At 44.7% G+C, this 16,398-nt stretch overlaps 1 pseudogene; it reads right to left on the reverse strand.

Annotated features, from left to right (window-relative positions):
• Positions 1–11,791: 11,791 nt before the first annotated feature.
• Positions 11,792–14,747, reverse strand: LOC144148491 (uncharacterized; annotated as a pseudogene).
• Between the last annotated feature and the right edge of the window lie 1,651 nt (positions 14,748–16,398).

The following is a 16,398-nucleotide window of genomic DNA, read 5'->3' on the forward strand; positions in this document are numbered from 1 at the left end:
TTTTTCGCAGACCACGCATGCCCCATTAGTTTGTGTATAATTAAATAGAAAGCTTTTAGTTCCAAGCAGCCTCCTCTGTCCGCAAAAGGCAAACTACTGCCATTCGAATCGCCGTAGAGGTTTTCCTTTGTGTGTATCCAATTCATCTGCCCTGTACGTCTGTAGCTACGTTCTAGCTTCCATTTGTTCGCTACATTCATTTCTTTTTGCCTGCCTTTATCGTTTTTTGTAACCTTGACTGTCTTTATTTCCCAATGGTTCCTTCCATATTTCGTCGTCTGCATCCAGGTCTTACTTACCCACTGCGTGTATCGACTTTTCATGTACCTACACCTAAACACGTTACCTGTGAACTTACATGAGTCCATTGCGCTCAATCTGCCCTCGAATCTTTTACGCTAAGCTTCTTTAAACGACGCCGAGCCCATATCTCCCTGCAATGCTTGGACCTGTCCACATACATGGATTCACCGCTCTCAATCTGCCCTCAGGGCATCTTTTAAGCATCTTTTATTCTAAGCTTCAAGAAACGACGCCCAGCCCATATCTCTCTGCACTGCTGGGTTTGTTGTTTCACTTTGTCCTCCTCAGGCCAAACTCCCTACCTTTCTCTGCTTCAGTTAAAGGCACTATAGAGCGTCTTATTTTAAGCAGAGTATTGCATCGGAGAATATGAGGCCCAGAATCATTACTCTTTTCCTGATTTGTCTGACAATTCGAATTCGTTTTACTCGCACAGTGCTCCACATTTCATTACGTCTGCGTTTCGTTTTCCTTTATTGTTTCTCTCAAAAGTTCTTAAGTGGATTTCCTCCTCCTTTACCCACTCCCCCAAATATTTATATTCCTTAAATATGGGTGATTTGGCATGCTGTGCTGACTCAGCGAGAGTGCTAGTGTCAACGAAAACAATTATCAGCACGTTTTCAACTCTAAAAGAACAGTGTCGTCTGCGTGTTAAAATTCTCAAATACGCTGTTAAATCACTCCGCCATGCCACATATGTATTAGCTTGAACCCTAATTTACTTCGTACCTGTTGTTTGAACCCTGCCATGTAATGCATAAAAACGTATTGGCTTCGTAAAGATATCCCTGTTTCCGTCGTTGATGGGTGTTGATTTGCTGTGTGCATTTCTTCCTTTGCCACGTCAGGTGCAATGTGTTATATCTGTAGATCACTTTAATGAAGTGGCTTAAGTCCTGATCTAAGCCCTATGGGGAAGCGTGCTTTCAGGCTTCACTTTCGAAGCGCTCGGGACATCGGGCTAGCCTCGCCGGAAACGTATTTCTTCACCCGGCCTTGCATTGGGTGCAGCGTGCGTCACATTCCTGAGCAAGTGATGGAGCACACAGCGAATTCTGATTTGGAGGCATATTTTTCAGTCCTAGTTTAGAAACATCGGTTTAGTCTCTACTAAGAAAATACGTATGACGTTCATATTGCCCAACAAATCCCACGACACCCCCCTCGATCGTACTAACAACTGTATTACATTTAGATAGCAGATACGGCGCCCACAGGCTGGCGTCGTGAGGCGCTGTTTTTGTTCGCACATATTGTGAAATTGGATTTCTTCTCGGCAATGCCGGAATTACCCTGATGGAACAACGTATTCATTGCTTATTAATAATTCTGAATAAAGTACGCCTCTATGAGTTGATGTCATGAAAAATGGTTTATTACCTCCACATGAGTGCGGCTGGGTATGTTCGTCTAAGTACGACTGGTAATACCATTTTAGTCATGTAGTGAAATTATACCTCTGACGATGTTCGATCCTCCTCCTAAGCCTTTTATTTTCCGATACCGTAATAAAGTGTTTGCCACCAGGCGCCCATTGTGGACCGGTTGCACCCGTGGCGAGCCCCTTCTAGCGGGGAAGGCGAAATAGGACAGTTAAATAACTCAACTACAACGGGAAGCCATTTCTTTTTTTTACAAAAGTGCCACATCACTTCGGCACCATTGAACCCATTCGTGTAATTTCTTTTAACGATTAAATGCAGAAAAAGGTATGCTCCGTGCATGCCTTGTAGAAGACTACCAAAGAGCACTTCTTGTATTCCTTTGGAGGAGGGGAAGCATCTCTGCATTTCAATCAAAATGCGTCAAGGCTCATGGGAGCAAAATCTCGGCCTTCATACCAGTATGTTTTGGTGCTGCATCAACTTATTTCCAGCTTAGATACGTTCATTTTTAACGTAATTGACGCCAGAGGGGCCATAAACAATGTATGTAGTGCAGATTCTGGCAAGTACCTATTGGTGCGCATACTTACAGTGCTGAAATCCCCATGATAAGTACCATTCAACTCCCAGATCTTAACCCCTATCCTATGTGGTCGCTGAGAAGCTTAAAAGCAGAACCGTTGATCCGGCCGACCTGGATTTTAAAGCTTTTAGAAATGAGCCTTACTAGTTTTGAGGGATACGGGAAAGAAGGGCAACCGAAACAATGGTGTGCGGCTTGTTGCGAAATTGCGAATACGTCATGAGCGAGCTTCACTCTAAAGTGCGGAAACGTCGAAGAAAAATAATTGTGGGCAGGCGAGGTGTTCATGGACTCAAGAAAGAATTGCATTTAATCAATTGAATTGCAGAAGCCCTCAGGGGCAAATAGGAAAGAACAAGGGAGTGATCGTAATGCCTCTTGATGCCTCGCCTCTTGAGACCTCGCCAACAAATTTTGAACAGAGATCCAAAGCCTCTTGTTTACCGCTTGAAGGACATATCTGCTCTTTATAAGAATAGTCATATGGGGACCAACATCTTGAGCGAAGACTGCGAAGGCCCACACAGTTTCCTACCTATAGGTGACGTCTGGGACCACATTTTCCTTTGACGCATAGCAGGCGACCTAAATTAGTTGAGGCGGTGATGCATACACATGAGCTTGTCCGATATCAGGGTTAATTAATGACATCGTCGACAGATTGGACATTACCACTGCTGAGATTGCCACGACAAATACTTTGCCGTATTTTGGCGAAACCGCCTGACCACGTCATCCGACAGCTCATCTTCTGAGAGCGCTCGGTTGAATATACCTGTAGTCCCTACAAAAGGCGTCGCGGATCCTCAGAGATCCAGGTACTCGTTTGAAAACCACCGCTCACGTTTTGCTAATCTAACTGCGTATGTGGTGACGCTTCCACCAACCTTGTAACCCAGTGTCTCTAAAACGTGCACTTCCCCACAATTAGGATAACGATGGTTGCGGCAGCAAGGTTGCGGCAGTGAACCAGCAGGTCACTGCATTCCTATCTCCGCTATTATTCGCGGTAATCGACGTGCGACAGCCCGGCGTGACGGAATGCGCATTTCGAGGCTTTGGAGCAACGAGTCTGCGCAGCCAATCCACACCGACCTAGCGCCACCTGCCTCGGTCCCGCCTGATGGCTATAAAGACTGGCACCTCTTGGCATCTGGCACCCGCAAGCAGGGTTGCGGCAGTGAACAAGCAGCTCACCGCATTCCTATCTACGAGGTTGGTTGTTGCTCGCTCAAGCCTTCCTGTATGCGTATTTTCTTGCCGCACCTTTGGTGTCAATTACTAATGCTCTTGTATTGGTCTATGATGGTAACGAACGCGAACTTGCAAAGTCTGTTGACACTTTGACGAAACAGGTTCACGAAATAAGTTTACCCTGGAAAACCACGAGTTGATAATGCGCGTAGCTGAACTCGAGCAATGCTCCCGCAAACACAACCTGGAAATACAAGGCGTTTCGTCGACACAGGGAGAGTGCTGGAAAGCATTCCTCAAGCAGGTTGGAGAAAAAGTTCGTTGTCCTGTTACTGATTCTGACATCGATGTTGTACACCGTGTTCCTTCAAAGGACGAGCCGCACATTAGTGGGTGATTTTGTTCACGCGTCAAGAAAACGGAGTTTGCTGCAAAGGTGAACGAGGCGCCACTGACAGCCTGAACTATCGGTTCTACAACAGTAACCGATAGCCTGAAGCCCATCTACATTAAATGATCGCCTTACCCACGAAAACAAGCGGCTCTTTGCGCAAGCACTTGTACTGAATCGAGAGAAACAGTGGGAATTTTTTTGGACTACAATAGGAAATATTCTAGCTCCCAAGTGTAAAGACCATCGCGTGCACCGAATTTCGAGGGTCAATGATTTTTTCGTCTTCCCATGACCAATCAGATAATCAACTTAGCATGTAGTACAGCGTAGATGAACTAAAATAACTACCCAGAAAGTCATCTTCGTCGCACAAGTCTCTAATTCATTTTAACCCACGTAGCTTACCCAAACATACGGATAATGTAATAGGCTTTATAACACTCCTTGATTATAAATTTTTGATTATCGGCCTCTCGGAGACATGGTTGTCATGCGATTACGCGAAGCTGTGTGCCATACAAGGGTTATCAAGTGGAATACACCTACTGAACAAGTGATCGCCACGGTGGTTCTCCCATACTCATGTCGAAACAGCTCTCATACAGGCGCCGCTCTGACATAAAATTTCACCTTGCTCAAGCAGAGTCTGTTTGGCTTGAATTTGACCGCGCGTCTTTCCTGTCTAACAAAAACACCATCATTTCCTTCGTTTATGGTTCACCTTCGTCATCGTACGGGAATTTCTGCGCAGAACTGGAATTCATTTTTAGCCGTCTGAATCACGAAAACAAAAATTTAATCGTCGTTGGTTATATCAAAATTGACATTACAGATGTCACTGGCAGCTCTTACACCAAATACGTAAACTGTTTTGTTGGCCACGGTTTGGAATCATTGTTACAATCGCCTACACGCTGCACTTCACCGCGTCATGGCAGTCTCATTTCGCCTCAGATTGGGGGCATCCTTAACATTGATATTACGGACCATTACCCTATTTTCTTATTCGTCGAAACTGATAATCAATGCAAGGGAAAAAATCTAACAAGGTATTTTTTAGATACCAAATTGTTTCCTCAGTTAGCTGGAAGCAAATCGCTGTCAGGAAGCAAACCGATGTCAGGAAGCAAATGTTGAAGCCGCGTTGAGCAATTGTTCGACTAAATTAACGGAAACAATAAATTTGTTCTCATCATCTTCTGTGACATACAAACGTTACTCTGCACCCAGAAACCCGTGGAACACAAACAATCTACTGCGGTGTATTTGTAAAAAGGACAACCTAAAAAAAACTTAAAAACTTAAAATGCGCCCATTTAATCTAGCTTTACAAAAGCGGTTCAGAAATTCCTCCCAAATGTTACCTAAAGATCTAAAGGACGCAAAAATAGACTATTATCAAAATCACAATACTAAAAATGGTAACAACAATCACAAAAACTGGATACTAATTAAGAAATTTTTGAACCTGTCTGCACAAGCACCCAGCTCAAATGAAATTGTTAATGATGGAACGTGCCTCACTAGTTCTTCCGATATAGCTAATGCATTCAACAAGTTTTGTTCGAGGGTCTCCTCAATCACAACAATATTTCGCATTATGCTCATTGTTCCCAATCCTTTTATTTACGCCTTACATCACTGGAGGAGGTTTTTTCTGTTCTGTGTGGTGTAAAATGCACTAGTCCAGGGTTAGACATCATTGGTCCATCTAGAATTAAACTTGTCACCCTTGATCTATTGGTTATTATCGCTACTATTATAAATAACATATTTACTACAGGCATTTTCCCCTCAAGACCTAAACATGGAAAAGTTTTGCCAGTATTCAAAAAAGGAGATCGAAATGCGTGGGGTAACTATCGCCCGATAACGATCCTACAATTCTAAATAAACTAATTGAAAAACTTCTTGCTGACCGCCTCACTGAGTACCTAGAAACATTAACCCTCTCCCACCGCGGGAATTCGATTTCCAGCCCAGTCTTTCTATGGTAGTAGAAATATTAGAATTCACTCATCAGATTAAAAAATTTGTGGACAATGGTTGGTGGGCTGCGGCAGTATTTATCGACTTTACTAAGGCATTTGATGCAATTAACCACACTATCCTTTTTTCAAAATTAGAACCATTTCGTACATGTGGACCGGCTCTAACCCCTCAAAAAAGTTATCTGCGTCATCGCACTCAGGTTGTTCAATTTGCCGATGCCGTATCAATGAGGGCCGCTTCTTTTTCTTTTGTATAATAATTACTTACCCAGTTGCCTTAATAGTTCTTATTGCATTCTTTACTCTGATTATACGAATATATTTGCTGGTGATAAGAATACTACCAACTTATCAACGCGACCTAACGAGGACCTGCTAAACATTGTGTCCTAGTGTAACAATAATGGCCTACCCATAAACGCCACAAAAACAGGCTTCAAGGTTTTTCAGACCCATCATAAGCAAACTTTTGTATTTCCGAGCAATTATCTAGATAGCCACGGGATTTATTCATCAAATACGGATATGTTTTAAGCGTTGTGCTTAACTTCTATCTCAAATTCAGCATGCGATGCCCAATTGTAAAAACAATTCGTTTTGGCATACGTTTATTAATCAAATCTTGCCATTATTTCCTGCACCATGTTATTCTGTCACTGTATTACGCCTTTATACATAGCCAGCTCACATATTGCCTATCTTCCTGGGGAAAGAAGTACGAAACTCATATGTGTCACCTTGAACACTGGCAAAAACAAGCAGTACACCTCATTACATTCAACCCTGTCCAGACATCTGCCCTCCCAATATACCGGAATCTGAAAATTCTTCCACTCACATACTCACTACAACTAAAGCTCAGCCTTCTAATTCATCGATTTCAAAATAAAAGTGCTGTCGTTGATAATATTTCTGCCCCAACTACTAAACCCCAATATTACCGAATCCGGGGAACAAAAAATTCCCCGCATTTCCCCCAGCGGAAGAATGTGAAAGTGCGAATGCACGAGTTGAATTTGCGTGGTTCGGTAATGTTCGCGAAAGAGAGATCACACACACACACACAACTACAAAGAAAGAAAGATGCATTTATTCACAGACACCTATTTGTGTTGTCGTTGTACTTGATTGCTAGAGCGGATCTCAGCTTTAAAATTTCGTGTCAGTACTCCTTTAAGCGGGTGCATTAGCCCTTCTCATGCCCGATTCCTGGCCAATCCCCCACGTGGGTATGTGCCATGTCAGCGGCCAGGCAGCGCGCGCCCATCTCCCCCCGTTGCCAAGGAAGACGAGGAGATTCCTGGCCAATCCGCCACGTGGGTATGTGATGCGGACATCACCGGTGGACGCAGGTTCAGGGTCGCTTAAGAAGTGCATTGCGCTTAAAACATTATTCTACTACTAAACGTGCGCTATAATTACGGGAAACATACCTTCTTTTCAGAAATAATGCCTTGGAATTCATAGACTACAAAAATCAAATTCGTGAAATCTGAACACTTCTTTTATAAATCCTAAAAAGTAACTTGTGGTCAACAGTTTGCGTTTAATCAACGAGCATTATTTACAAATAACCTTCTTTTATTATGTCTAATTCGTTCTTTCAATATATCATATCTCTGAGTAATTATATTTTATTATTATTATTTAATTTGTTCTTTGCTAAGCATCCCTTCGCTAATCTCTGTAACGCTCTTTCCGGCTGTGCGTTTCTTTTGTACTTAGCACAGGAGGTCCCTTCGAGAGTGTAGAATTTGGAACCTCCTTCAGTAAATTGCTATTGTTCATATTCTGTATGCAAACATTTTTCAATAAAATCTGACAAACTGAAACCTGAAAACCTGAAGGAATATACTTTTTAAACTATATTACTTATCCCTGAAATTTTTCTCAGCTTTTGCACAGCGTACTTGCACGTCAAGCCGCTGTGTTTCCTCATACAGGCCTGAAGCTAAACCAGCCACGCAGCAATGCAGTCCCTCGAATGTTATCGCAAAATTTTATTTGCCGAACCATTTCTTGTGCTATTTATAGGCACCCTGCAATCGTCGGGCGGCGCCTCCGTCGAGCTGACATGCGCGCCACCGACGGCGGCGGCACCAAACACTGAGGCGCTCCGTGAAGTGTTGTGGCCGTGCCAGCATTCATTTGTGGTATGCGGGCAGCTGTCATTTGACGATTCTAAACGGTGCGTGGCGCTTAGTTTTTCCGTGCACGTTATTTTGGTGCGATTTTCTTTACCAGTAGTTCGGCTGCATCGAGTGAAAGGCGACAAGCAACCGCGATGTCGCGGGTGCTGCATTGTGGCTCCAAGTCGGTCGACGGCCTCGATCGATACTTTCAGCCGTCGATACTGCGAAAAGGACGCCGCCTGTACGACAACAAGCATGTGTACGGGGTCCAGGAAGTGAACGGCACCGAACTTTCAGCAAAATGCCTTTCCCAACAGGGCAAACACGTCTACGAGATTGGTTTGAAGGTAAGTAACCAAACCAACGTGGCCTAGCACATGTACGCACGAGAGATGAGTCTACATATCAACAAAGCTCGAGAAAAGTATTTTGTTACGACAATTCTTGCCTTTATTTGGGTTCGCCTTGTGCCTGAGGTATCCTTTCGCCCGATTTAAATTCGCAGCTGACAGTGCAGCCTCGGACAATTGAAAGCGGCCAGTGCAGCTGTCGCTACGGCAGTGCGGGCAACTGTAAGCACTGTGCCGCAGTTGCTTTCTTTTTGAATAACTTCGACCATGCATCATGCACGAGCCAGCCTCAGGCTTGGGGAAAACCTGCAGGGAAGCCGCTGCTGAACGATAAGGCCAGCATTGAAGAACTTTTCGGAGGTATGATGCACTTTGTTTTGTTACATAGATGCTTTCAGGTGCAGCATTGCTTGCATGTATCCTACTCGCATGCGTTAGCTATCCCGTATTTCGTTTTTTTATCGAGTTTATAGCTATCACTATTGATGTGGTTCTATAATCAGCACACTCATTAGCCCTTACATTTTAGCTAATATGCAGTGAATTTCGTCATTCTTCCTCCCAGACTACAACAGCCCCTTTGTAGGGAACAAAAAACCGGCAGAGCTGTCTCCATTTTACGTCCTCGAGTACTTTCCGGGCATTGTCTCCCCATTCACGGAAATACTAGCTGAAATGACCAAGACAGAGGAGGAGTTAGCCTCCATGGAAGCAGAAAAAAAAGCCAGGCAGTTGTTGCAGCTGCAAAAAATTACGCAGCTGCTTCCGACCCCTTGCAAGGCCTTACGTGAGCTGCAGGTGTTGGGCATGTACCCCAGGATGTCTTTTAAGCCAGAAGATCACACAGAGGGGACGTCAAAGCAGCAGAAAGCTTTTTACGATGCAAATGTGGCCTGCGCATCCCTGTCTGACCTGTGTGTGGGGACCATGGGCCAGTCAAGCTGTGTAAGGTATGGAAACGGTGACAGCAGACATAAATGTTTATCTAATAATTAGGGACATTAGCACTGTGTGTTTCTGACTTCAGGTATGTGCATTCTAAGTTAGGTGGCACAAATAAAAAAAGTTCTGGATCAGCAGTACCACTGCCCACAGGATATTACGGGCTCGTAAAAGTCCAGAAGAAGTTGCAAGAGCCATCCTGCACCCAAGGGCATTTTACTCTGATGCTACAACGTATGGTATGTGTACAGTTGCAAATTTTTTCTGGTGGAATACGCAGTACAAAATTGGGACAAGCCATGCATATACAATAGTTCCCACCTCCTATGATATTTTTTCAATGTTGTATATTTAAGGGCTGACAATAATAAGGCTTGCAAACAATTTTTATTTCTCGTACTCAACCACAGGACTTCGCACAGAACCCCTGGCTCGGATGGAGTTTGAGCGTCAGCAAGGTGTTGAAGTTGTGGAGGTGAGTGTATGCTTTGTCTAGCCCTCACAGTAGTTAATGCTTCAGAAAAAAATAATAACAGCCAAAGCAAAGAAAAAAGGTAAAAAAAACTGAATAGTGACAGCACTTTGTTTTATGATGGTTATTGATTTTAAAAATGGCTTGGTTTATGTGACTGGAATATAACACTTTGAGGAACTGCTTTGCACTAGGCTTGCTCATGCATTGACCTTTGCAGGGATTAATAACATGGGTGTTTTTGTGGAGCGTTTCACAAGCCGCATATTGCTTGGTCCCCTGTTGTGCCTTACTGCAACAATGTCCAACTATTTCAGATGGGTCTGCTCATCCACTCAGACCAGCCTTGGCTGTGCTCCAGCCCAGACGGCATATTTTGCTTGGCCGGGGAAACGTACCTCCTGGAGATTAAGTGCCCCAAAAAGTGCGAAAATGATGGTATGTTCGGCCGCTCGGGGAAGGGCGTCCTTGACTACATTTAGGGGACTTGCAGTGATCCAAGCCTGAAGAGGACCCATACCTACTACACTCAAGTCCAAATTTTATTGTACTTGCTAAATGTAAACAAATGCCTTTTTTTTGTCTACTCACAGAAAGAAAGCCTAACTGTTCATGTCGACAAGGATGACTCCTTTCTGCAGGAGGCAATACCAAGCCTTGAAAAGTTTTGCTTCAGTTCGCTTCTGCCTCCTGCAGCAAATTAAAACGTTTTTTGAGTACTGCATCTGCTGAACAAGTAATGAAATAAAAAGTTTCTATTTCGTACTCTTGTTGTCTGATAGAAAATATCGTATGGATACATAGTTGTCAATGGTATTACACGAAAGTCAACAAAGACTTTATTAGCAAGTAACATAATGAGCAGTCTAACTATAGGTTGACAAAGGTTACGAAGACATGATTTTCACAGCTTCAAATGGTACAGTAATGGAGGGGTCAACAGCTTGAAAACACACAACAGGGGTTTGTAACAAGTGCAAAATACAATATGACCATATGAGCACAAACTAATTGCCCACCAAACACATAGGACAGCGTCATCTACTTGTAGCTTCGTGAAAATGCCACATGACTGATATAACGTAAGTAGTGCAATGTGCACAAGTTCCTGGGGGAACTGTGGCTTCAGACCTTAATGCATGCGTGTGACAGGGAAATCACTAGTGACTCTTTACAAAGCTAAAACATTATTTATTTTGCAGTCCTCTATTCCCCGTAAAGAATACCCACGCACAAAACACCTAAATAACATACATACAATAGTCAACTGTTTTTTCGAACTCCGAAAATTTGGACTTGCTGGATATTCCGGACTTTTCCGAGGAACCGCCGGTTGCCCTATAGGAGTAATGGCTAATGGAATTTTTGAACTGCTCTTTCATTCGGACTATTTTTTGTTCCTCTCCAGGTCCGAAAAATCAATCCGCTACTATAATTACAAACACATACAATACAAAAAAAACCAGAGAGACCTGATCACACCATCGCTTGCAATGTACAAAAGGCAATATTCAAATGCATGAACACAAATGGACAGGAAAAAATGTGTGCTAGTATTTAGCTTCACAATATTCCAATTATGCGCCCAAGTTAAGCCTGAGCTATGAGGTGCGTCTCAGTGGAGGGCTCCAGAAACATTTGACCACGTAGGGACCTAATGTGTGCCAAAACCTCGACACAGGTGTTACACTATGAAGCTGCAACTCTCCATCCAGCCCAGCACACTTGGGCTCTCTAACCCATGATTTATTGTAGGATTTAACGCACCGACACAATGCAGGCGATGAGGCGCGCCGTAGTAGAGAGGCTCTGGGTTAATTTTGACCCCCTGAGGATCTTTACGTGCGCCAAAATCTTGTACACACGGGCGTTTATGCTTTTCGCCTCTATCAGAAAAGCGGTCGCTGCAGCCGGGAATCGAACCGCATCCTCGTGCTCAGCAGCACAACGCCTTAGCCACTGAGCCACCGTGGCGGGTCTGTCTAACCCTTGCGAGTTCTTCTGCAGGAAACCGAGAGTAGGGCCAGTGAAGCGTACATGACTCACGATGTGGACGCGGCAGATGCCTGTGGTTGCTTTTTTCGTCTAATTATTGGGGGCTGGAGATTTGCTAGCACACAGCAGACATGACAAACATCAGCAATGCACGGGATGAGCTCAGTTGGCACTTTGTTATTTAGGATGTTATAAATTTTAATTCTCTGGATCATTCTTTCAACGTGTATCCTCACTTGAGCTATATTGTACGTGTCTCTAACCTCCTCTGGGGTAAACTGAGAGCCATGTAAAAAAGGGGGCATGACAAGAACGGCATTCTGGTTCCCTAAAACGGTTTGAATGCCTGGGAATCCCTTGTCCGCCACAATCGTATCTCCGGCTTGCACAAGGTCAAGAAAACCAGAATCTACAGTGACGTAGGCATCTGACAGCCGGCCACCATAAGCTTTCGAGCGGAAACAATGACACTTTCCGGTGTTATGCCCACCAAAAACTTCAACGTGTATGCCCCTTTGTAATGCGAATACAGCACTCTCTCTTCCTGCACAGTTGCTGGCTGCTCAGTCCGTACTTCTGTGCAATGAATGATCATCGTGCATCCTGGGTAATGCACCCTAAAGCTGTCCGGCATTGTAGCCTCAATCACTCTCAATGGGGGGCGAAAAATCCACTTTGCTGTTGCAACAGCAATGGTCCTTAAAACGCTCTTAAAATGGCGTGACGCTGATGTCTCGCTTACACAAAACAGGACGGCCAGTGAAGAATAGGTGATTCCAAGCTTCATTTTCATCAAAAATAAGAGAAGCTTGTTCTCAAGTGTCACATCGCATTTCCTCTCCGTTGAAAGGGGCAACATGCTCAGTAGCAACGCAAACACTGTAATGCTCATATCGCACAAGTCTTGCGCATTGGCCGACGTAGCAACGCTGTCAAAGCTAGAGAAGTAGCTGGTTCTGTGGCCGCGGCCACAGTGCCTGCTACTGACCTCTGGCTGGTGCTGTCATGCGAGTCGACATGGGTCACTTGAGTGGATGCGCCCATGTCATTGATGAGGCACAAGAAAACGGAGAATGTCTTGTCTGACACCTGAGCGTCTTGTGTTTGTGCTCCCTGCATAAAATTCAAAAACAAAGGAAGAAATGTAAATGCAGTACAAAGCTTGTTTTAGTCTGTCATAGTGCGCAAGATGATGCAAAGTACGTAAACTTTTCTACTAGCAAATGAAATGCACATGTTTTTGTAGTAAGTGTTACACACAAAAAACAAAAGGAACAATATACATAGAGGAATACTGTTGACTTGCTGCTTGTGCTACGTAATAATGCAGTGCTTGAAATAGGATTGTACAAAAGCACCAAATTTTCCCGTACAATTTGAGGCATGTCACTCAAAAGCTTACCGTCGAGGTTTCTGCAACATGAAGCTCAGCAGCAACAGCAGAAAGCAGCTGTGGTCCAGAGTTGTCTTCGCACGGCAGGTCCGGGTCGGTTGAAACATCAACCGTGGCAAAGCAGCTGGTGCCGCAGGCTTCTGCTGCTTCAAATCTGTTGGCCAAAGCAGGTCCAGGGAGAGCAGCTAATGCAGTGGCAACAGATGACTCGGCATCAGTAGCAGAAGCAGCAGGCGATGACTGGGAATGGCGCTGTTTCCACCTGCACAATTAACAATATGTAATGGTACTGATTCTTAAAATATAACAGACTTTTGTGGTTCGTACATTCGCAAGAATACATTTATTTCTTTGGCAGGAACCAACGGCTTCATTCTGGGAAAAAAATAGTTTCAAACATTTAAGCAAAAAATCCTTGCACACCAAACAAAAGGTTACCTTTTATATCTAGCCACTTGAGCAGTGGGCGAAGTTGATCGCTTCTTGTAGACTTTGGGGAATATGGTGGGTAAATACCCTGGGTGGTTCTGAATCGTACTCTTTCTCCATTCACAATATGCTTAGAGCACACCCTCGAGTCCCGACTGGGGTACCAGGTCGATGAATCCTCCGAGCTGTAACAAGTAAAATATTAGCAGTGACGTTACCGGGCAGTAGTATCAAGCTGTGTCAGTAAAATACGCCATTAAAAACAAATGCAACACGCACACAATTACTTGTGCAGGCTTTACTACCTCGTGCACTTTATACATTGTTTTCCTTGCTTGAACGCTGCTACATGTTTTCGCCGGGTTTAATAATGCACCGCTCATTGTTCACTAATACTGCACTTCTGATCAACCGGCATGAATTAACAGCGAAGAGGTCCGCGGATAAAAAAACGCGAGCGACAGCGCCGGGCTGCGGACGCCAACGATGGCTCACAACGACCGCGCACCTTTGCTAAGCACATCTACGAGTGGTTAACGCCGCAGGTATGAGAAAACGGAGTTAAAGTATAATATCCGTGAATTTGATCACAAGTTACTGAACTACGGACCACCAAATATGCTACGATGTTGAGGTGACCGCTTCGTAGCAAATCCAGACTGACGCCCAATGAGAAATAATTAACGTCCGCAGTCGCTTTCAAAACATGTTGCGATTTCCCGAACAAGCAAAGTTCACTTACTTCACTCGCCGCACGGCGACAATCCACTTCTGTCTCCGTGCTTTCTCCCAAGGCTGCGACGGGAAGCATTAGAGCTTCACGCCTGGCGTGTCCTCCCGACTGTGGCATTCCTTGACGCAACAATATCTGCGCCCAGTTTTTTCCTTGTGACTGTGGGTTCCCCGCATGATTGCGGTGACGCCATCGAGCCGTAAACTGCAGTAACGTCACCGAAAAATACAAAACCGAGATGAAACTGCCAAATCGCCCACGCTAAGCAGCAGCAGCGAACGCGGGCATACGCGAGCGAACGCCTTGCACTTTATACATTCAGCCGCCAGGTGGCGCGACCTGCTCGTCAAACTGCATTACAGGGAGCCTATAGGCACCCAACAATTGTTTTCTCTTTCATCTTTACCGCCAACCTGACTGTCTCCAAAAGTTTCACGGGGTTTATCATGCCTCTGATATTTTGTTTACCTTATTACCATCTTTTTTGTCGTGGGCTTTTATCTCCTCGACCGCTATTGATGGTCCTCACTTTAGAACATACGTACAGTCATTGCCAAATTTTCTAGCCCAAATAGAAGCATTGTGGCCCACAAAGAATTCAAGGAACAACCTTAAGCTTTTACTCTGAAAAAAAGTTATTTTATTACAGTAACAAAAAATGTGTTTTCTGTATCTTTACGGTATAAAATATTTCCGCCTTTCTTGAGATGTAAGCTTGTACATTGAATTCCTTGCGGACTGTGCACTTTCGCCGTGGCCCAGAAAATTTTGAGAATGACTGTATATGAGAGATCGCTTTGAGCATTTTTTTCATGGTATGATTTTTGGCAATCTGCCTCATCGTATTTCACTTTGCTTGTCGCCGTCCCTAAAAAACGCCAAACCCTTATTGACCTGTACGTCGTTGTTCGTCTTGCCGCTGAACGTTTTGTGCGAGTCTCCTGATTACCTTTCTCGCACTCAGCCTGCGTAGGATATGGCACCCTAAGCGTAGTACGGCATTCAATACTGCAGGTGGTGGCGCGTTAACGACATTTCAAATTTCTTGTCATACGTCATAATTATTATGTCGCAAGTGCTCTCGATATATACATTATCACCCGGAATCTGCACCCATCTCAGGAAGTGGCGTTTTTCTAGGGTACAATTGCTTATCGGCAGTATACACAGCACGCCGGCTGAATCTGAATATGGCGTGTTTAAAGCACCGAGATTGTTTCCAGAATGGCATTGTTTCCAGCACCTTGACGTGAAGCTCGCTTTGTTTTTCGGAAGCTAAATCTGTGCGAAGCATTCGAAGGAATTGACATAATGCATGGAGACTGCTTTCTCGTGCCCTTTCTTTTGGCGATAACTCCTGCGGTCTGATCCAGTCAACCGGTCATCCTGGTCTCAGCCGGGGTTCAAAGAAAACTAAGGGGTTTACCTTGTGCTTGAAGCACATTGAGTTGAGCCGTGTTGTGGAGGGGGTGAATATATGGGATGGGGTAGGCATTCGCTTTGATTGGTGGTAAATCCATGTTCTGGCAGACGTGTATAATCGGGAGCCGAGTTTTGACGCCCCGCATCGCCTGACGCGTCTCTCTCGAAAACTTCTGAAGCTCGACGTACACATAAGCTGAGTGTCTCAAAAGATAGCACCCCGCACGCCCCACCTTAAGCAATCTTGGTAACGGTATTGGCGACACCGCGGACCCCGAGCCCCCCAACGTAAGCTGTGTCCTACCGTGGTGATGTGTTTGAAGGTGTAGGGCAAGAAATCTCAAACGGTGGCCCTCGGAGCCCAGGTCAAGCTCCGGCGGATGGGCTACCTGCCCGTTTACCAGGCAGGGAGCTACGGGTCCTCTTCAGCTATGAGGGTAAGGCTAAAGAAAGTGCCCCCATCTCTCTGCTTTTATACTATGCCGTATGGTATTTTCAAGCCCCCCCCCCCCAAATGTGATCGGTCGCTGAAAAGGGGCCGCACCGAAGTATCTTCTCACCTATTCCCATCCTTCACATTTCCTGAACCGGACAATTACCCCGATTTCTTGTCATGGAGTCACTCATTCCAGCACACCCTCTTGAATCGCAGTCCCTCTTTTTTATCACCAAATACC

The sequence above is a fragment of the Haemaphysalis longicornis genome, unplaced genomic scaffold (assembly GCF_048455015.1).
Source record: "Haemaphysalis longicornis isolate Haplotype H1 unplaced genomic scaffold, Haemaphysalis longicornis Haplotype H1 scaffold_8, whole genome shotgun sequence".
Classification (NCBI taxonomy): domain Eukaryota; kingdom Metazoa; phylum Arthropoda; class Arachnida; order Ixodida; family Ixodidae; genus Haemaphysalis; species Haemaphysalis longicornis.